We start from the raw sequence: 22,165 nt of genomic DNA on the forward strand, positions 1-22,165 counted from the left end.
AGGCATCAACCAATCAGAATAGACCTGACCAATCAGAACAGATGTCAGGAGTAGAGACCTGGTACAGTCCCAGCAGGGACACCAGCTGAATAGCTACCCTGCCTGTAACCCCATAGTAACTCTGCATTTGTACCCAAATTTGTCTCTTTCCCTTTCCAAACTGTACTTTATTCACTCGTGCATTCATTCAACAAAGGCGTTATTGAGCTTCTTCACAGGTTCTCCCAATCCTTCTCACTTCCTGTCCCATTGTCACTCATATAGGTATTTTCTCTGATAAAAGTCCTTGCGTGTTTAATCTCATCTCAGCATCTGTTTCTGGTAGGATCCAGGCTAACCCCTAGTGATGATATCAAGATGACAGCACAGCTCACTTGTTACATTTGGATCCATCCCTGTGTCACTACAGAGAGTAACTTCGTTGTCATTACTTTGGGCATGTGCATTGACAGACCCTGATTTCTGGTTCTCACTCTGTCCCTCTTTCCATCAGACCAGTGGAATCCTAAGGTTTCCTGATGAGAATCCACTTTTTCTTTTTTATGAAATCTCACGTGATCATTCCAGGGGTGGACCATGGTGTTAACAGAAGACAGCCATTTAAGCAGGAATAAAGAGGGCGGGTGGTATACTAGTATGGATTCTGTAGAATGGGGAGATTTGTACGTGACCTTCTCTGGCTCAATCACTGAGCCATGCCGGCTGCGCTAATGAACTTTCTTTTGCTGAGACTCCGTTAGCCAGAATCTGACCAAGGGGCTGTCTCCCCATTAATGTGAGTGGTTTTCATGACATTCTCTTTCTTTAGTTCTCTTTGGACTAAGGAAAACTGAAGGATAGCTTCTTGGCAGTATCCCTGTTTTTGAGGACCTGCCCTTTCTTGGATGGAAGCGAAAGTTCCCCACCTAGAAAATTGGCTTCTTCTGTGCTTCTCACACCCGAGGAGGCCAGCAACATGATCCTTCTCTTGCTTTTGCCTTTTCCACTCCATCCCTTATTGGGACACTTTTTGTGAGTCACTTTATGTTATTAGTTATTATAAATTGTCAACTCTCTCAGGAAAAGTTTCAAGAAGTTGTGCTCTTAGGCCTGGACACCACACTCTGCTAAACAGCAAGTATGTGGAGGGTTGTTGTGAAGAAAATGGTAATTCATCCTTATTCACTGAGGACTGAAGACACAACATATAAAATTAAATGGGATTTAGATCACACACCACTTAAAAAGCTTATGAGGTTTGAGGTGAGGATCTTTACAAAAAAAAAAAAAGTGTACTGACATTGCCAACTCCAATTTAAAGGAATTTCAATTCATCTAAATACATATGTTGCTGTCACCTGAGAGCACAGGTCTTGTTCAAGTTGTTCTGTCAAGGTGCCAGCCAATCCCGGCGTAGGCACAAAACTCTGAACAGTAGTCTTTCTACCCGCTCAGAGAACCCTCCTCTACTTTGTGAAAATTGTAAAGCTGTAAGAGACCTCAGGTTCTCTGGGCTGACAATGCACATAACCTAGAGCAGGTTAGGTCCTTGTTCCCATGGGCCTCCTTCTCTGCCTGGCCCCCATGGCTGAGGGCCAAGACGAGGCTGTGAGGGCCACTGGGAAGATTGTAGGCTCTAAAGTCAGGAACTACGCTCCAATGTTGGCTCCATCGTTTATGAGCTGGCAAACTTGAGCAAGTACTTTTTTTTTTTTTTCAGAGAGAGGAATGGAGAGGGAGAGAGAGCTAGAAACATCAATGATGAGAGAGAATCATTGATCGGCTGCCTCCTGCACACCCCACACTGGGGATGGAGCCTGCAACCTGGGCATGTGCCCTGCCTGGAAATAGAACCGTGACCTCCTAGTTCATAGGTCACACTCAACCACTGAACCATGCCAGCCTGGCAAGCAAGTACTTTTTAACAAATTGGAACCTTTAAATGAGAAGGTACAAGCTCACTTCCCTCCTTCATGCAACTGCACTGCATCACTTCTTTATTATGGTGATTTCCACCCTGTGCTTTAACCCTTGGTCTTGACCTCTGCCTCTCCATTGACTGTGAATGTCTGAAAACAGATTCTTCTCACCTTTGACACTGACTAGGATATTAAAGGTGCTTAATAAAATTGTAGACTAAGCGAGTGAATGAATGAATGAATTATGGATGACTAGATAGTAGTATTATTGTGAAAATTGGTTCAGGTCCCGAGAATCTATGAAAAGCCATGTTCCCTGGCTGTCAGCAGAGGAGACCGTCTTTAAAAAAAAAAAAAAATCAGTAAAGTAACTGTGAAGTAGTGCATGTGGAGAGCACAGAGCAGACACAGATGCCTGTTTCGGGAAGTCAGGAAGGTTCTGTGAAGGATATGGCATTTGAGCTGAGCCCTGAATAGGGAGTAGGAGTTTCCAGGCTGAGGGAGTAATACCTGAGTCTCAGGTCTGGCTGTGACCAGCTGGTCATGTTGGACAAGTTACTTTACCTGTCAGTGACTCCGTTTCTTCATTTGTTAAGTAGAGTTTGCTCATGGGGTTTCTGCCAGGATTCTGTACGAGAACATGGATGAAGTGCACAACACCAATCCAGGCAAAGGAAAATAATAAGCATTAGGATGGTGTTGCATGAGGAAGAGCCAGAAGGGAGAGACCCTGGTAGTTATGGGAACCAAAAATAGTCAGGTTCTGGGGGTTACCCAAGGTGGGGTGCCAATAAACAGCACCTCTTTCCCACATGGGTTTGAGATAGTTTGAGAAAATTCAAAAGAATAATTCTGAAGGCCAAAATATCACTTTTAAATGGTAATGGCTAAGTTGGAGAACAAGGCCTACAACAAGGAAAAGCAGAGCTTGAAGGCACAGACTGGGCAGATCTGGGCACAGCAGCTTCTCACACAGAAGCCAGCCCAGCAAAGATTCAGCGGGAGCAGCTTAGGGAAAGGCTGGCTCACTCTCAGGGCAGAAAAGGGAGGAGCAAATGTGAGCTTGCCCAGTTGTTCTTTCCCACTTTTCATCAGGGACTCCCAGGGCAGAGTGAGTGAAGGGTGGGGCACGGTCAGACCTTGCTTGGGAAACCACTTTCCTGTGGAAGTGTGGGTGTGGGGAGTGCTTCCCTTTAACACAGTGTTACTAGGGCATGGGGGCTGGGGGTGGTATTGTGTCAATAGAAAGGGTGAGGAGATGTCCGTGAGGTTTGACAGGCAGGCAGGAGCAACACAAATGAACTGAAGGTGGGATGCCTGCTGAGAGGAAAGGAAGAGGCACTGGCTGGATTGCCAAGGAGGGTGGCAAGTGCAGCTGGCAATGCAGAGCAGGCCTAGTGACACTGGTCGTGGTGCCTAGAGAGAGAGGGCCAGGCCATGGTTCCTCCAGGTCATTAGGAAGTTGAGGAAGCTGGCAAAGAACTGGGATCTGTGCCCCATAGGCCTGAAGTGACAACAGTAGAGAATGGCTATTCTTGGGCCACCTCCAGGAGTCCAGGAGCCAGGGGTCACAATCAATTCAGAAAACAAGGCAAAGTCTGAGTAAGGGGGTGAGAAACCTGAATAGTTGAGAGAATACAGTAGAGAGTAGTATTCTCAGATTTTTTTTTTTTGAAATGGAAAATTTTTTGATGATAAAAAGATCCAAGAGGTGGCCCTGAGAATGGGCAGCTCAAGAGGAATAGAGGTAAATGTCCTTGTAGTTGAGGAGGTGAAGGTTGCTGGATGGGTCATCTAGAACAGGGATCCTCAAACTTTTTAAACAGGGGGCCAGTTCACTGTCCCTCAGACCGTTGGAGGGCTGGACTATAGTTTAAAAAAAAACTATGAACAAATTCCTATGCACACTGCACATATCTTATTTTGAAGTAAAAAAACAAAATGGCAAAAACACCCACATGTGGCCTGCGGGCCGTAGTTTGAGGAAGCCTGATCTAGAAGGACATGGAAGCCCTCAAGGTGGGGCCAAAGTTAACAAGGGGGATGGTATTGGGTCAATTATAATAGACAAACATGTAAATTGACCATACCTTCGCTACGCCCATAGCCAATCAGAGTGAGTATGCAAATTAACCCAACAAAAGAGGGCAGTTAATTTGCATATATAGGCACCCAGCGCCTGTGTCCCAGGAACATCCTGGCACCCAGGTCACTGTGAGGTAAGGCCATGTGTGCCCAGAGCAGCCTGGGAAGGGCCTGATCCAGGGGGCTCCTGGGCTGGCCCAAGCCTGCAATCAGAATGAGGGGGCAGGGGCGGAGCCTGCGATCACAGGGAGCTGGGGGTCCCCTGCCCAAGGCTTTGGGGCAGGAGCAGAGCCTGCGATCGATGGCAGGGAGCTGAGGGTCCCCTGCCCAAGGCCAAAAGCCTCGGCCAGAGGCAGAAGCTTTCGGCCTGGGCAGGAAAGCCTCGGCCACAGGCTTTCGGCCTGGGCAGGCCTGGGCAGGAGCGGAGCCTGCGATTGCAGGGAGCTGGGGGTCCCCTGCCCAAGGCTTTTGGGCAGGAGCAGAGCCTGTGATCGATCGCAGGGAGCTGGGGGTCCCCTACCCAAGGCCGAAAGCCTCTGCCAGAGGCTTTCGGTCTGGGCAGGCCTGGACAGGGGTGGAGCCTGTGATCACAGGGGTCGAGCTGGAGATCAGAGAGAGCTGGAGGGCCCCTGCCCAGGCCTAAAGCTTTGGCCAGAGGCTTTAGGCCTGGGCAGGGCCCAGCCCGCGATTGGTATGAACTATAGAGGAAACACCTTTTCTGACTGCACATTGGCTAAGCTTCCTGTATGCCACTGGTAATATTCTTAGTAACTTGGGTAATAAGAATCCAAAAAGGTGATCTAGGGTTTTTCCACCACACTTCTGGAGAAAAAAAGGAAGGTCCGCTGCTGGAGGGCTAAGAAATGTCATATCCTGCCCCAGCAGGTTTGACTCAGTGGATAATGCCTCAGCCTGCCGACAGCAGGGTCTGGGTTGATTCTGATCAAGGGCATGTACCTAGGTTGCAAGCTCCTCCCTGGCCGGGGCCCAGATCAGGGTTCATGCAGGAGGCAACCAATCAAAGTGTTCCTCTCACTTCGATGTTTCTCTCTGTCTTTCCCTTTCTCTTCCACATTCTCTAAAAGTCAATGGAAACATATACTCAGGTGAGGATTAAAAAAAGAAAGAAAAGAAAGAAAGAAAGAAAGAAAGAAAAAGAAAGAAAGAAAGAAAAGAAAGAAAGAAAGAAAGAAAGAAAGAAAGAAAGAAAGAAAGAAAGAAATGCATATCCTATGAAAGACACATCTTGAAAATGCCTCAAGAAAGTTGTCATTTTTTCTTGGTGAAGGGACTGGAGTCCGTGTTGATGAAAATACCTTGGTGGCTGTGGTGACTGGCAGTGGCTGCAGCAGCGGGGTGATGGGGCTGGTCCCTTCCCCTGATCAGCCCAATTGCCTCCCACAAAGGGAGGCCAGACTGCCTCCATGGGGAGTGGGCCTAAGCCGTCAGTAGGACATCCCCTGAGGGCTCCCAGTATGTGAGAGGGAGCAGGTTGGGCTGAGGGACCCCACCCCACCCCCAGTGCACAAATTTTGTGCACTGGGCCCCTAATATATATATATATATACCAATAAAGAAACAAAGATGTGACAGCCTCCAAAATAGCTACAACCATCACCAAAATATTGACTAACCAACCTGGTTTATATAAGAATGGAGTCATAGAAACATAATATATTTACAGCTGTGGAATATAGACAATGATAGAGAGACCAACAATGAAGTCTTTTTTATTCCTATGATAGAAAAGTGTGCTGGCCAAGAATGCATGTAGTAAACCCTCACATACTGTGAGCCATCTCTCATAACTGAGGTACTCCCTCTACCCACAAAAGTACACAAACCAGAGGAATATCTGCTCCTGAACCGTACATCCAAAGGCTATCCTAGAAGCTCACCTGCAAACCAGGCAACACACAGGCTGCGAGTTGGTGGGAGAAATGCAGTCTCTTCCCCATACATAGAACCAGATGGCATCTATCACATCAGCTGATATTTGTGATTATTACTATTTTCCATAATTGCCCTTCAGGGATCTGCTTCTTTGCATCATGTTAAATACTTGTAATTAGCCAATGAAAGATTTGGAGCTAAGCTAGTTTTAAAAATAACAACACTGAGAAACTGGGGCCAATATAACGGAATGTATACCGTAATTCTATTCTCGTAATGCTAAATACTTTCAGCCAAAGAACTTCTAGAGATGCCTTTTATTAAAAGCATATGTCATATGTTCACTTTTGTTGTGGCATTCAGTCTTCTTAGACAACTCTGCAAATAAGGCATAGGAGGGAAGCAAACAGGGCTTCCAAAAAATAATTCTGACGAATCACGAGGCATGGACTTAGCAATGTGTTCATTGCCAGGGGGAATCCTTGAGAACGCCAACCTTCATTGTGGTGATTTAGAAGGAAAGAGCTTTGAAAACAGACCTCCTTTCCCCCTTTAGATTTCCCTGTCAAGACACATAAAAGAATTCAAACTAATCAAAAAGCCTAAGTGAGCTGGCTGGATAACTAGGACAGGCCCAACCTTGAGTTCAGAGAGCTTTCTAATGCATTCCACCTGTCTCTCCAAGAAGCAAAATTTACAGGGTACAGTGACTGCAAAGGAGGCTTGCTTCTAAAGAGAATGACGCTCGTACGGTAACCGAAATGGCATATCATGGAATTTTAGCTTGACATTGAGAACATTGTCACTGTTAATAAACCACCCCATGCCCAAGATACTGAGTTTCTTACATGTTTTAAAAACTGTTTAATCATCATGAGAGAAGCAGCCAGCAGTACTACAAAGACCTAAGGCAGTCAGTCAGTCCTTGAGGCTCTTATAATCTGGTCCCTCCTTACCAACCAAATGTAGCATGCAATGGATCCTCTTCACCCCAGCAGGACGAATGAACACTTCATTGTCTGGTCTTTCCCCTCTCCCCACACCACACAGCTTCCTCCCTTACACACAAAGGCTATGATCACCCCTGCCTCCACCTATAGTGCTGCCCTGCCTGGACTGTTTGCCCTTGTCACCACTTCTCCAAATCCTCCCACATCCCATTCCTGTTCCCTGCTCTGTGAAGTCTTCTCTAATGGCACCAGCCAATACCAGTCTTCTCCTTTCCTGATCATCCCTCCCACTTCCTGTCAATCTAAGGATAGAAATTGCACTGTGCTTGGACTGACATCTTGAGGTTACCTCTGAGCTCAAGGGCACCATGCCCTTTTAGCAATAACAGTGAGAATGGTAGGGGAGGTGGGAATGGAGTAGTGTGTGTTTAGTATTTGCCAACCGCCTTGGCAGTGGTTCATATTGGAACTTACGGTTACATTTGTCTCCTGTCATCCAGTTGTACGGAGTTCCATGTTCTATAAAAGACGTCATAGAGAAGTACAACTGATCATTCTGGAGGGGCCCCTCACGCTGGCCCTCCCTTCCTGGGTTGGCTTGGTAGGCCTCAAAAAGATGATTTCAAATATGCATCGGGGGTGATGGACTTCCTGGTGTTTTTTTCTCATGCATATGTATGTAAATGTATCCATATGTCTATATGTTCTATACATATATACTCAATGTATAAACCAGATTACTAATTCATTTGCAATTGGAGACATTTCTTCCCAGAAATTACACTCCCCAGGGCCACTTCTTCAAGGCACTTCCTTCTGAACAGAGGCTAGGTAAGAAGCTTCAGAGCGTCCAGGAAGTTGCCCACAGAGCATGACATCAGAGCCTTCCTTCCCTTTCTTTCCAGAGGCTGAAACTGCTCTGGCCCCGCCACTCACTGGTTGTGCTGTTATTAAGCAAATTGTCAGCCTCTCTGTGCCTTGGTTTCCCCAGCTGTAAATGCAACTAGTAATAGTCCCTAACCTACGGGGTTGTTGTGAAGAGTCCTTAGAACAATAAGAAACACCTGCTAAGCCCTTATTCAGTGTTAGTTCTTTAGGATTTTTATTTATATCTTTTCATCAATACTTCAGAAATTTCATTTCAATAAGAATGCAACAGCCCTAATTGAATAATGATGCCCTTATTGATTTTTTAAAAAATCTTTAAAGAGTATTCTAAATCCAGGAATACCAAGACCCATCTCACTTGTGATAGCTAATGTGTGAAATACTTTTAGGTTTTTTGGTTGTTTTTTTTTTTCACTTCTTTATACACAGTACCTGGGAGTGAACTCTACTCCTTGTTCAACTCTTTTTCTGAATTTTTATTCATAGACCATATGTGCAGATGTCTGTGTGGATGTGAATATAGGAAGTGAAGCCCCACAGCTCTGAGGCCCTTGGATGAAGCATTATATTATGCACTATCACTTCCCACAAATTCTTTTCCTCTCCAACCCTCCCCGCTTCCAAAAACAAAAAGCCTGTCTGTGATTCTCCTCTCCCAGGTAGGACCCGGGGCCCTTGGGAAAAGGTGAGGCATGACTGACACACAGGGAAGGCAGGCTGTGGCGCAGGCTGCTGGAGGGTAATCTTCTGGATGATTCATCAGGTCGGCAGACTCCCCCGCCCCTCCTCCTGTCCCTGGGGAAACGCTGCCAGAGAAGGAGGAGGCTTTGTTTTGCTGATGTTTCTTAATCCAGTATCAAATGGAGGAATGGTACCTTTTCCTGAAAGACCTGCGTATACAAGGTTTTGCTGCCTTCATCTTTGCTGTCAATTGTTTTTAAAAATAAAGGAGTAGCCCCACCTAACTTTCCACTGGGTAAGACACGAATGGGGGGTTTTTATTTTAAGCTTCCGACTCTCTGCAAAGCGCACCCAGCTCCCAGGTGGGGAAGGGAGCTTGCGCAGTCTGCAGAGGCTAGATGGCTGGGAGAGGAGCCAGCTCTCCTGCAGGTGAGGTACGGAGCCTGCCCCGCACCCCGCGACCTTGACTAGAATTTCCCTCCTTGCTCCCTGGTTGTTTTACAAGGTATCGAATGACTGCCCGCATCTAGTCAATGTCAAGGCCAAGGGAACGAATCAAGACCTTCCGTCCTCCCCTCTCCTTGCCGCTCCTCTCCCCCTCCCCCTTCCCATTCACCCTCCCTCCACCCCTCCTCCAAACCACAACACCAATCAACCAACCCGCTGGTCTGAAACCCTCTGAAGTAGTACAATGTTAGAAGCTGTGGTTTCCAATATCAGTGGGAGAGGGAAAAGGGACAGAAGGAGACAGAATAGGGGGAAAATGGGAATTCAACCTTTCTTTTCTTTAAGGGGGGTGGGGGGCGGATAAATATCTCTGAGCAAGCAGGCCTTCCCCCGGCGGAAGGAGAGCCCACCATTTCCCCAGGTAACACATTCCAGAGACTGAACAAATTGTCCAGAGATGCTGGACGGGGCCACGGGAATACACAACGTTTAAATCCAGCGATGGGAGTTGTTTACAATCCTCTGGAAGATGCCAAAGGGTTTAACAGGCGGGGTAATAGCCCGCAGCTGCGGGGCTGGCTGGGTGGTACCGTCCTCGCCTTCGCTGCTGGAAAAGCTGAAGCAACACCGTGACTGGCCCAGGGTCACACTCCAAGCTCCAGACAGAAATAGTTCTGACTCCTCCCTCCTGGCTCTAACCAGCAGACAACGCTGCCTCATTACTGTGCTATCATTCGAATCTGAATCATGTAAATTGCTCCTAATTGCAGGCCTACAGTGAACTGTAGCCCTGTGACTCTAACTGCCACCGAGCTGAGGTGGGGATGACAGACTCCGGAATTAAAATGCTGGAAGGGTGGGGGCTGGGAGAAGGGTTTGCAAACTCAAGTTTGAGACTGCTGACTAGTGCCACGGTTAGGCGTTGTTTTTTAATGAATTTGAAATGTCACCTCCAATTTGTTACTATGTTTAAAAAGAGAAGTACTTGGGGGTTCAAATGAGTGCCATTCAAAAGGGCGTTTGGGGGTGAATCTCAGCTATTTCCCCAGCAGCCCATCTTCACACGCTTCCTTTTTAATGCCCGATAAATTACCTCCTCCTTTTGGTGTTTAAACTTCCCTTTCTAACTCTTCTGCAGGCAGCTAGGGGGGAGGGATTGGTAGGAGGGGGTCAGGGGAGCAGCCGGGTGTTTAAATTCAGATCTGTCCACGGGGCAGGTCACGTGCTGTGCTCAGGAAAGAAAGTACATTCCAGGCAGCAAATTGCTCTAACTGATTCATTTGTCCAGGCAGAGACGCCACCTACCTGCTTGCAGGTATTCAGGTAAATGACAGGTGGGCGGGACCTACTGACTGTCTCAATAGCTAAGGTCCCAGCAATGTTTTATCTGCCGAGGCTCCCTGTGATGTCACACATTTCCTGCTCTCCACCAGCCAATGCCCTCCTCCTTCCTCTAGGCACCTGTACGCCGAGGCTCAGGCCGGTCACAGCTCGGGCTGCCCGGGGAGCTGCTGGACTCACCTGCACAGCGCGAGAGCTGCGGGGCTGCTGCTCTGAGAGCCCGGGCGGACACTGACAAAGGTGAGCTGAAACCCGCCATTTGTCTCTCGTGGCATCTAGACCCCGGGCCCCAAGGGATCTGAGTGAGGAGTTGGAATGAAAACTACCAGCCCCGGGTGTTTGTCCCAGAGGGAGAAGCCCTTTTGAGAGAGAAGCGCTGAGGGATGCCTTTGCCATTTGGGTTGCACAGGCAAGTCCTCCCAGACCAGATATTTAATCCTTTTTGCTTCTCTTAATCATTAATCCAGCCTCTGCTTGTCTGGGAAGTTGATCTGATTTTTTTTTTTTAACCCTGGAATGGAATAGAGACTTTTGAAACTTAACTCAAAGGTACAGACCAATGCAGCCAGTCTAATGGGGGTTGGGAGGCCAGCGCCCGCTGAATTCAGAAGGGCTGTATTTGCTTTAGTTTGCCGTACTTTCTGCATTCATCACACCAGAGGCAATTTCAACCGAAACCTGCTCAACGGTCCTTAATTGCTCCCCCCCCACCTCGCTGAAATTTTTTCGCAAACAGGTAAATTCTGTTCCCCACTCAGACGCCTTCTGCTCCTCTACTTCTCTTTTGAAAAAAGTCTACTGCTTTCTTTGTTCTTCGCTAAACACCCTTTTTAAAACCACTTTGCTATCTGGTTGGAATTGTTTACATTCACCTCAGGACTGGCTGCCCGTTGACCCTTCACTTCGGTTAAAGTAAAGACTAGTTCCTCTTTGCTTACAGGAATGCAACTTCAGGTCTGACATTTAATTTTCTGGCACTCGTCCACTTTTTCTCTTTCTCTCTTTTAGTCGCAAATATACTGGGGAGATTGTTCTGCGGGGACCTGACTTTTTTACAAGTAATGTTACCTCTAGGATCCATTTTGGTTTCCCTAGTCCTGAGCACACAGCCGTTACCACTTCTGTTCCCCACAGTCCACTGGCTGCACTGGACAGTGGTTAGAGAAGGAAAGCAACCACCTCCCAACACAGTTCCCTCCGGGGATGAGCTGGAAACTTGGGAGAGAAGTCCACCTGCTAGGGAGGCATTTCATTCATTGGCTATTTTTCTGAGATTTCGGTTAGCAAATATGTTTGCAAAAGAATAACCGGTGGGGAATTAGGCTCCTCTTCAGCCACCCAGAAACTCAAAGTGCATGTCAGTTCTTCAAAAGTATAAATTGAAACAAGATGAGAAGTTTGTTTTGTTTTGTTTTGTTTTTTTTGTTTTGTTTTGTTTTTGTCTCAGTTGCTTCTCGCCACTGAGAATCCGTCCTGTGCTGGTTGCCAATTTCCCTCTTATTCCTTGGAGGCGTGGATTGTTCTTTCTGACCTTTGTGTCTGTTCTCGTCCCCTGAGCCAGTGCGTTGGGTGGTGGCCTCTGCTTGTCCCTTGCTGGTGTTCTCCAGAGTTTTGACAGAGGAGGAAAAAATCTCGTGGATCCCGAATCTTCTGGATAAAACATGTCTTTAAAGTCACAAACCTCTCCCCCAAGATTACCATGGTTCTTGGTTCTTTGCACAGTAATTAATTTATGATTGAACAAATCATTTCATCACTACGTGTCGGTGCCTCCATCTACCAAAGGAACAAAGCTGTGGCTACCAGGTCCCCGGATATAAAAAGGAAACAATGACAGAGACTAGGATCCAGGGTCAGGTTACTTAGAATGCAGTAGGTCTCTTGGAGAACTGGCACGGAAGTATTGCCCAGAGGGGTGGGAAGGGCCACCGTGGCTCCTGCCTGTGGTAAGTCCATCCCTTGGTGCATGTGGCAATGGGGCCTGACTGAAAAAATGTACAGTCTCTTCCGCTCACATCCCTGAGCAAGTTCCTTAACTTCTCTGACCCCCAGTCTCTTCTTCAGTAAAACGGGGGGTAATAATCCCTATGATGATAATGTAGTCGTCAGAAGTAAATGAGGCAACGTGGAGCGCCGAGCGGCAAGGTCTGTGCTAGGTGGGAGCCAGGTGAAGGCAGGTCCCTCCTCCTTGAAGGCGTCTTCCGGGTTGGGTTGTTCGAAGGAGATTGTCTGACCCTATGGAGACAAAAGATCCCTTGTGCTTACAATTGTTAGGAACCCTGATCGTTCTTGTTATGGTTATTAATTGTAAGTAATTAACATCAATGTTAACAGATCAGAGAAAGAAAACAGGGTTATGGTTATTAATTGTAAGTAATTAACGTCGATGTTAACAGATCAGAGAAAGAAAACAGCCAGGAGAATGCGTAAACTGTGTCATTAAACAGCCAGGCAGACTGGTCTCTGCCAGCCTCGCAGGCCACTGCTGTCCCCCCACCTTCCCCAGCTCAGGGCTCTCATCCCATGACAGACCGATAAAATGCGGTCCCCACAGGTCTTCGGGGGATGTATCCTCTTGCGTTGGCTGTGATGGGACTTGCAGGCTGCCCTTTCTGCTTTCAGCTGTGCTATTTCCACGGCAGATGGGGTGGGTGCTTAATCTCCTCCAGACTAGTAGGCAAACACCCGTCGCTGCAGTCTGGGTGAGCTGCCTGCCCAGTCACTGGGAGAGGAGGCCGCTGGTTTGGAGCCTGCACTGCCCTGTGAAAGGGGAACGTGTGAATCCTCTGGATAGGATTGTCCCCCTCATGGAATATCCCCTGCCTTTCGATGACCTTGAGTCATTGCATAAAAACAGGTGTGTTCCCAGGTCCCTGGGACCTTCTGTAGGTCTCACCCTATCCTGAAAAGTTAAGGCAAGATTTCATCATTCAAGAGCAAGGTAACAGCCTAGTTGATTGAGGACAGGGTTTTATAACCTTGAGCCTATTACTAGCTTGCTTAGGGGACCCTGGAGAAGAACCTCAACCTCCCTGCCCATCAGCTTCTTTGTCTGCCTTTTCCTAAGAGAGGGATGCTGAAATGGTGTACTTCACAAACCACCACTGTCCTCTCACAGAAGCTACATGGCTGCACAGCTCGGGGCGGGGGGGCAGAGTTCAGACTGACAGCTGAGGGGTGGGCAATGCCTCACTAGGACATAGTAATCTTATTCATTTCTAGGTGGAATAGTGGCACTGCTTTAGAATAATGGCCTGGTCTCTGGCATCAGTCTGCCTGGGTTCAAAACCCAGCTCTACCACGTACTAGCTATGTGACCTGGGATAGACTATTTAACCCCTCTTTACGCCAGCTATAAAACAGCTATTGTGAAGATGAAATGAGTTAAAATATGTGAAGTTCTTGGAGTAGTACCTGGCATACTGATAGCTATTACTAGTATAAATTTCTTGAAAGGAAAGCATAGTGGGTAGAATCACACAAATCTGGATTCGAGGCTGGTTCTGCCATGTAAATTACTAAGCTAAATAAGTTTCTTAGTATCTCTTTGTCTCAGGTTCATCATCTGGAAAATGGAATAGGTACCAAACCCAGTGCTTTTGTGAGGAATAATTGAAATGATTTTATGTAAATGTCAAGTATATAGTAAGTGCTCAATACATCTTAACTATTATTATATACTAGAGGCCCGGTGCATGAAATTCGTGCATGGGGGAGGGGGAAATCCCTCAGCCCGACCTGCACCCTCTCCAATCCAGGACCCCTCGGGGGATATCCAACTCGCAATCCAGGACTGCTGGCTCCTAACCGTTCACCTGCCTGCCAGCCTCATCCCTCTAACTGCTCTCCCCTGCCAGCCTCATCCCCCTAACTGCTCTCCCCTGCTGGGCTGATCCCCCAACAGCTCTCCCCTTCTGGCCTCATCCTCCTAACTGCTCTCCCCTGCCGGCCTCATCCCCCTAACTGCTCTCCCCTGCCAGCCTCATCCCCCAATAGCTCTCCCCTTCTGGCCTCATCCCCCTAACTGCTCTCCCCTGCCGGCCTCATCCCCCAATAGCTCTCCCCTTCTGGCCTCATCCCCCTAACTGCTCTCTCCTGCCGGCCTCATCCCCCTAACTGCTCTCCCCTGCTGGTCTGATCCCCCTAACTGCTCTCCCCTGCCGGCCTCATCCCCCTAACTGCTCTCCCCTGCTGGCCTGATTGCCCCTAACCGCCTCTGTCTCAGCCCCGCCACCATGGCTTTGTCTGGAAGGACATCCAGAAAGTCATCTGGAAGATGTCTGGTCTAATTAGCATATTACCCTTTTATTAGTATAGATTATTATAGAAAACATTTTTTCTATTGGTTAGAGTTAGGCATCTTAGGTCATGCTTAGTCTGGATAAAATAATGATAGAAACAGTAGTACGTTGAGGGGCAAAGACTCAGCAAAACAGATTTCCCAAAAGGTCCCCAAAGGCCAAGAAGGAAAACCTGTTAATAAAGATTATCTTGTTTATGTTGGAGTTCCAGGGCAGGGGAGCTGCCAGTGCCATGCCTGGTGTGTGCAGAACTGTGGGCAGGAGGACTCTGTGATATAAACAAACAGTGGATTCTTTTGGAGTAGTAATTCCTGGCTTCCTGGCTCCTTTTTAGATTTGAATTCCTCTCTTAGAGTGGAGAAAATCAGGTCTGCAAGGATCCTGACCACTTACAAGGCCATTCAGTAAGATGCTGCCAAGAGAGGACTATGAGGGAGGCTCCTCACTGCCATAGTATCACAGACTTCCGGTGGTTACAACTATTCCTGATATTTATGTGCCCACATCACAGTCTCACTCTCATGTGGGTGGCAAATTTATTGTCCTCTGACAGTGTGTCCAAAGTATTGAGGGCTTCTGAAAACTATTTGGTAGGAAGACTATATCACTCTTCTAGGCCAGTGGGATTTAACTCTTTACTATGCCCAAAGAGTAAGAGTTAACATGAAAACCATGCAAGTTTCTAAGAAAAAACACGTCACTGAACTGAAATCAGAAACAGCAAATGTTGGTTGCCTCCTGTAAACCTCTTACATTCACCATTTCCTCGTATCTCATTTTGTTCTAAGTGACTCGAGGACACCCAGTGACTTATTGTTTACTTACCCAGAGACACAGTTCAGATCAACAATAAGGAAGGATTTTCTAAGAATTAGAGTTGTCCCCAAATCTGTAGGTTGCCTTTGAGGAACTGAGTTCCCTGTCACTGAAGATGAGTGTTTTTTGCTATATTTAGCACTTGGTATGTGTTTGCTGAATGAGTGAATGAATGAAACCCACAGAGGATTTGTGTTTCTTTAGCAGCACACACACTCTTCTGTAAATAAAGATTCTATCACTGATCTCATAGGATCATTTTAAAGATTAAATGAGAAAATACATGTAAAATACCTAGCACGGTATCTGGTTCCTAATGAACTGCTTATTAAATAGTAATGATTATTATTTTATTTTACATTATATTCTAAAAAGAAGGGGGGAGAATGGACTCCAGCTTCAAGTAGAGGTTTGACAAGAAATTTGCCATTTTTATTAGAATCTCTTTATTCCAATTCTCTTCACCCCTGCCCTTCACCCTCTGCTTTTCTAGAAAACCCGCACCCCCTGCTCTAGGAAGTCACCTGTCTTGACATGATAGACTGACTAGTACACTTCTACCAGTGGCAGGAATTCTGTCCCAATTAACCAGGGCCATTTTTCCTATATAGCTCACTTGTGACTTGGAATGCATGGACTTAAATTCCACCATTATTTCCCAGTGACTCTTATTTGCTTCTTGTGTTTGATGCATTTGTCACAGGGACACCAAAGAGTCCACCAACAGCAGAGTGGAAGCTCTCCAGGAATTCTCTTTAATGGCCTCTTGGCACCGTGCATGGCAACAGCACATGCATGATGGTGCAGTCTAAAAATGCCATTGCTATCTGTTGAGATGATTTGCATAACTTGTTGATGATGCTGGGTCAGTCACGTGGCCTTTTTTGAATAGAACGCTGCATGTTTAGGCTCCTGCCCACTCCCAGAATACATGAGTCACCTAATGTTTTCATAGTCCTCATTAAGTACTATTGTTATGCTTGTAATATGTCTTCAACAATACACACACCCTCAGCCATTCTACCTGTGGCCTCTTTTCCGCTTGGGGCCCTTGCAAATGTGGTTTAACAGTTATCCTTGAAGATATCTGTATTCTAACTTAGGAATGGATTAAAAGGAAATTACTACATTTTTATACTGCCAAAACTGCTATCCCTAAGTATGTAGCAGCCTAAGCAGCTGCCACCCCAACATCCTTCTGGATTCCTGAGCCGTGTGGAGAAGTGCTGGAGTGCCTCACTGGGAATGTTCACCCCACTTCTGGGGGATTCCCCTGGAAATCCATAGCCCCTGTGTTATTTTCCTAGGGATGTTGCAACAAATTACCATAAGCTTGGTGGCTTAGAACAACACAGCTGTATTCTCACAGCCCTGGAGGCCAGAAATCACGGTGTTGGCAGGGCCTTACTTCCTCCGAAGGCTCCAGAAGAGAATCCTTCCTCGCCTCTTCCAGCTTCCGGTGCCTCCAGGTGCTCCCTCGCTGTGGCTGTATACCTCCAACCTGCCTTCACACCACCTTCTCCTCTCATCTGTGTCTTCTCTTCTTCTGTCTCTTAGAAAGACACTTGTCATTGGATTTAGGGTAAAACAGATAATCCAGGATGATCTCTTCTCAAAATCCTTAATTACCTCTTCAAAGACTATTTTTCTAATAAGGTCACATTCACAGGTTCTGGGGCTTGGGACATGGATATATCTTTGGGGAGGGGAGCCATCATTCTACTTCCTACATACCTGGATTGACATGCATACACACAGGCCCCTCCCACTACTTATGGAGAGATTCCTTGTTCACTTGGACACTAAAATATTGGAGAAAATATAGGCAGCTCTTGCTGTTAAAAGGAAGGAACTCCTACCATTTGCAGCAGCATGGATGGACCTGGAGAGCATTATGCTAAGCTAAATAAGTCAGTTGGAGAAAGATAAATATCACATGATCTCACTGATTTGTGGAATATAATGAACAATACAAACTGATGAACAAAAACAGATCCATAGATAGAGAAACATGGATCAAACCTCAGAGGGAAGGCAGGGGAGGTTGGGGGGAACAGGGAGAGATCAACCAAAGGACTTGTATGCATGCATATAAGTATAACCAATGGACATAGACACTAGGGGGGGTGAGGGCATGAGCAGCGGGGTGGGAGGGGCAATGGGGGGATAAGGACACATATGTAATACCTTAATCAATAAAGAAAATAAAAAATATAGGCAGCCTTTGCCACTACCATTATTTATTTCTATGTTCAAGGCACAGTAGTGCTTTATGTTCTAACAACCTACTGAGTATTGCAGTCAACAGTATGGTGTATCTACAAAAGCAAATCAGTAAAGGCCACCTTAGGTTGCTTTAATACACAGTCCTGGTTAAGAACGGGATTAGTGATTATTCCACAGAATCTTGAGCCCATTAATCCACAACTAGATAAGTGTTCACTTCCAGGTGCCCTGTTTTGAAAGGACCATTTAGTAACACCTGGAATACCCAGGAAGACAGGCAACTGGAACAATCAGAGACAAAAAGAAAAAAAAAAAGAGAGAAACCACCACCAACGGTGTCTTTAATTTGGGGGAGGGGAGGCTGTCGTGTTTTAAGTGAGCGAATGTGATCTTTGTTACACTGAAAGGCAGGACAAAGGCCAAAGGTCACAGCTATTGGCAAACTGATGAGCTCCCCATCACTTGAGGTGTTTCAAGCAGAAGCTGCTAGGTCATCCCTCAGGGATGCTGCAAAGAGGATTCCTGCACTTGGTGAGAATCTAAGATCCTTACCCAACTGAAACTCTTGTGACTTCTAAATAAATCATTTTAAAATATCAATTACAGACTATCACGTGGGAACAACAAACACCACTGTGTGTGTTCCTCTTCCTTGATTGAGAAATTTGCTCAGGTTCTTTCCCCAAACCTGGATTTCTTCCCACGTGCCCAAATCCCATCTATCTTTCTCCATCTTTTCAGAGGACCATCTATTCCATGAACTTTCCTTGACTGTTCTGGGCCACACTCCACTGCTCTCTCATCCCTTTCCCTCCAACCTTGTCTTTGGCTCTTATTTCAGAAGACCATACTCATTCCATACTTACTTTGTATCCTCTTGCAATATTTTAACTTTTTTTTTTCTATATGTATGCTCTATTTTCCTAATTAGGCTTAAATTCATTGAAGATGAATTGAATTCCCTGTGGGAACACTCACAGAATTTAAGACCAGTGCCGGCAGGTGATAGGTGATCAATGAATACCTGTAGAATTGAAACACAGACAAAAAATGTTGACAGTGCAAATATCTTCATCTTGTTCTTCTCTCCATAAAAGATGATCTGTTTAAAAACAAACGAACGCCATAAGCACTTCCTCAGATCGTTCTTTTAGCTTTGGGTGGAAGAACACCCTGCTTCTCCTCTGACATCAGCCTTCCCAGGTTCCTGTGACAACTGTGTGCCCTAGGTCAGTGCAAAGTACTGGGCCTTCATTTTAGTTGTCGGTAGAGGGCCAGCTCTATTTGACCATGCCGATAGACCAGGAAATGGGAGGACATCTTTTCTGGGACAGAGTTCTTACAGGCAAACCCAAGTATGCAAGGTGTGCCATCACGCCCCAGGGGAAAGTCAATAAAACCTGTCAGGGAAGGCAAAGCTCCTCTCTAACCAGCTGGTGAAGACCTGCCCTGGCTTCTTCAACTTGCATCTAATTGACCAGCTACTAGTACTTGGGACTCTTCTCACATAACTACCTCCCTAGTTTTCCCCCACTTTCTGAATATCTATGCTTTCCGCTATTGACTTCAGAGGTATTTCCTTGCCTTCTTTCAGTTCAATTCTCCTCCAATATCCTGGCCATATTTTGACCTCTTTAAAGGTCGTTTATATGTTTTTTTCTGTCCTTTCTAGTGTTGGCAATGCTATGCAGGCTAGTGTCATTCACAGATTGCATGAATGAATTGCCTACTCCCTCTTGGAGACCATAGATTTAGATCTTAATTAGGAGTAGAGCTAACCCTGACCTTTGCAACAGCCCATAAGCACCTGCCATCCCTCTGCTCCCTCTCCTTTTCCTCGGCAAAGTATATGGCACCACCCCATGTCACCCTACCCCCCGGACTCCTGCTTCCTACTCAGGCTCTTGGTTCAAGAACATTGTTTATCCCATGTATGACTTTTTATTCAGATCACTAAAGCCCCTAATTCCTTCCTATTACAGATGTGTCTCTAAGCTAAGGAATAGTCCATTTGTCCAGCCTCTTATGTACATTAGCTCACAACCGATACTTATTTTAAACATTTATTGTACCTAGTTGATATTGATGATTGACACATTTATCCATATTCTAAAATGTAATTGTAAATGTATTTTGTTTAATAGAAGATAGAGTTTGCTCTAATTTTGGCAATTACTTTCCTCCCCATAATCCAACTTAGGAGTTCCAGCCAGGGCCAGGGCAGTGGTTAGGCAGCCATGCCTGCTGGGTACTTATTTTAGAAAGAGGGGCAAGGCCGCCAAGGTAGTGGAACTGGGCCGCTCTGTTCCTCCTTGGTGTGCTTCTGGTTTTCAGGATGGAGCTTCTGACTGAGATTGTGATCTCTGCCCTGAGGGGTGGCCCCAATGACCAGCTTGAAACCGAACTGCAGCTATTCCACCCCACATAGCTTCATTCACGTTTTAAAGCATCGTCATCAACAATAAAAAAACATCAAGTTCAGTTTCTTGCAGCAAACAATTACCTTGGAGATCATTTGGTTCAGGGGTTCTTAGACTTTCTGTGTTTGAGACATGCTGTAAAACATTAGGTTTGGTTGAAGGGATTAAAAGATTTCCAACAACATTAAGAAAGCCAGCAAAAATTGTGAAGCCAACACAAATACAGTAGGGTAGAGACCCACATAGCTTCTAAAACGTCACTGTCCTTGCCAGAGAGAACTTTTCCACCACTTGACTGGACTTCCTTATACACTCACAAAACAGAGCTCTTTCAGGAGCCAATCATTTGTGAACTTTGAGGGGACCTGGCTTTAGATTACACTTATTTGAGGCAAGTTCTTTCTTTTCTTCCTCTTGCCTCATGAATCCTTAAGCAAACTGCTTTCTTGGCGTCTCTAATAAATATAATAACCAGCTGGAGCAACAATCAAACAAGACCTTGGTTAAAATTTAGCGGCACACCTGTGACAAGGTTGTATCTCTCCGGTTTTGCGTTGTGTGGCTGGGAACCAGGTTAGGTTAGAGGGAAATATTGAGGCCCAGAGAGGTGGTTGGTAGCAGAGTCGCATTCAAACCACAGTCTTGACAACCCCACTCTCTCTACTGGGGTTCCAGAAATATTAGCAGCAGGGTCATGATCAAGGTGAGGCAAATGAGGAACTCACCTTCCTGTGCAAAACTGAACAAAATTGAACGGCACCAAAAATCTCAGTAATCACAATAAGTAATATTGTAATGATTATTTTAAAAAATCAAAATTAGTGCAAAAATATCCATGGTGAACAAAAGATCAAACTGTATTGAAATAAAGACAGGATCAGAAAGCTAAAGTTACTTAAAAATTATTGAAGATTATCAGTCAGGAGATATTGTCAATGTCCTCAATTCAAAATAAGATAAGAGATAGTTTTTGAAAATATCCTTGAGATTACTTCCTTTAAAGCCAGGAAAGTGAAACTATTTCTTAAAATTCTGCTTTTTCTGTAAATAAAGTATTTAAACTTAAAATGATATTGTGATTTTTTAATATGCTTATATTTCACGTTTCCCAAATTTTTCCACTCCCTTAATGAAACCATGAAAAAATACACAAAACCATATACATCAGGAGACACACTTTTCCTTTTGCCTCAGGCCGCAACATGAATCAGCACAGCACGAGTGGGGAAAATGTATCTGTTATTTAGAAATGTCTTCAGAGGATTTTTGTGAACATGTTTGTCGTAGGCCAAGCAGGAGTGTCCCATAGGCATGGCTTTCGAGTAGATGCCCCTCCCCTGGGTGAGGGGAGAAGTCCAAGGTGACTAGTCCCCTCGAACACTTTCCTTCTCAGGCACTTGTGCATCTTCTTGGGGGCGGCGGGGGGGGGGGTGAGGGGGGAGGGGACAGGTTGGGAAGGGGAGGGAAAAGGAGCTGCAGGGCTTCCAGTTCATTCCGTGGCCCCTTCATTAGCTGCTCTTGGCCTGCCACTAGTTTAACTTTTTCATGAATTTCAGTGAACATTAATCAGTGTTTGTGCTCTGGGTAGGAGAAAGTATCTCTGACTTGCCATTTGTTTAAATGGTTTCCATTTCTCTTATGTTATTTATTGTGTTGGTGAATTTTAGGACAACACGATTTATCAAAATAAAGGAGTGCTTACAAACAAATGGAAAGCCCCAGATTCCCCAAATACCATTTGTTCTGAGGATCAGGTTGTACACTAGGGATTCTAACATGGAACTGTTTGGCCAATGAGGATTTTCTTCTGTTTACATAAATCCACCCAAAGCCACTAAATATCTTTGCATTTTTCTAAATGGTGTTCATAGCCCTTGGTTTTGCTTGTAAGAGCCCTAGTTTTCTACTTGCTTAACCTTGATTTTTCTATCCTCTCTGCAGCCAAGAATTGCTAATAGCTTTCCCTCAGGGCAGAGTCTCCTGCTCAGTCTGCCACCACCCCCAAGAAAACAGATACAGTCTTTGGCTCTGGGAGTGATTAGTCCCACTTTACTCTGTCCTGGAGTTTGGGGTTCATTCTCCCCACACATTGTAGGAGGGACACTGATAGATCAGGGAGCTTGCAGAGGAGAGTGGATGGGCTTCTAGAGGCTTGAAACCTGAAGGAATGCCAGGTGAACCTACGGCTGCTGAACCTGGGGGAGAACGTGGGTTCTGTC

At 45.8% G+C, this 22,165-nt stretch overlaps 1 protein-coding gene across 1 annotated transcript in view; it reads left to right on the plus strand.

The window, feature by feature from the left end:
* Positions 1–10,310: 10,310 nt before the first annotated feature.
* LNX1 (ligand of numb-protein X 1) overlaps positions 10,311–22,165 on the plus strand; it is a 110,043-nt gene continuing 98,188 nt past the window's right edge. The window contains exon 1 of the mRNA XM_008140311.3: positions 10,311–10,423. The gene's annotated coding sequence lies outside the window, so the exon portion shown is untranslated. The remainder of the gene's footprint in view (positions 10,424–22,165) is intronic.

Source organism: Eptesicus fuscus, chromosome 2 (genome assembly GCF_027574615.1).
Source record: "Eptesicus fuscus isolate TK198812 chromosome 2, DD_ASM_mEF_20220401, whole genome shotgun sequence".
Classification (NCBI taxonomy): Eukaryota; Metazoa; Chordata; class Mammalia; order Chiroptera; family Vespertilionidae; genus Eptesicus; species Eptesicus fuscus.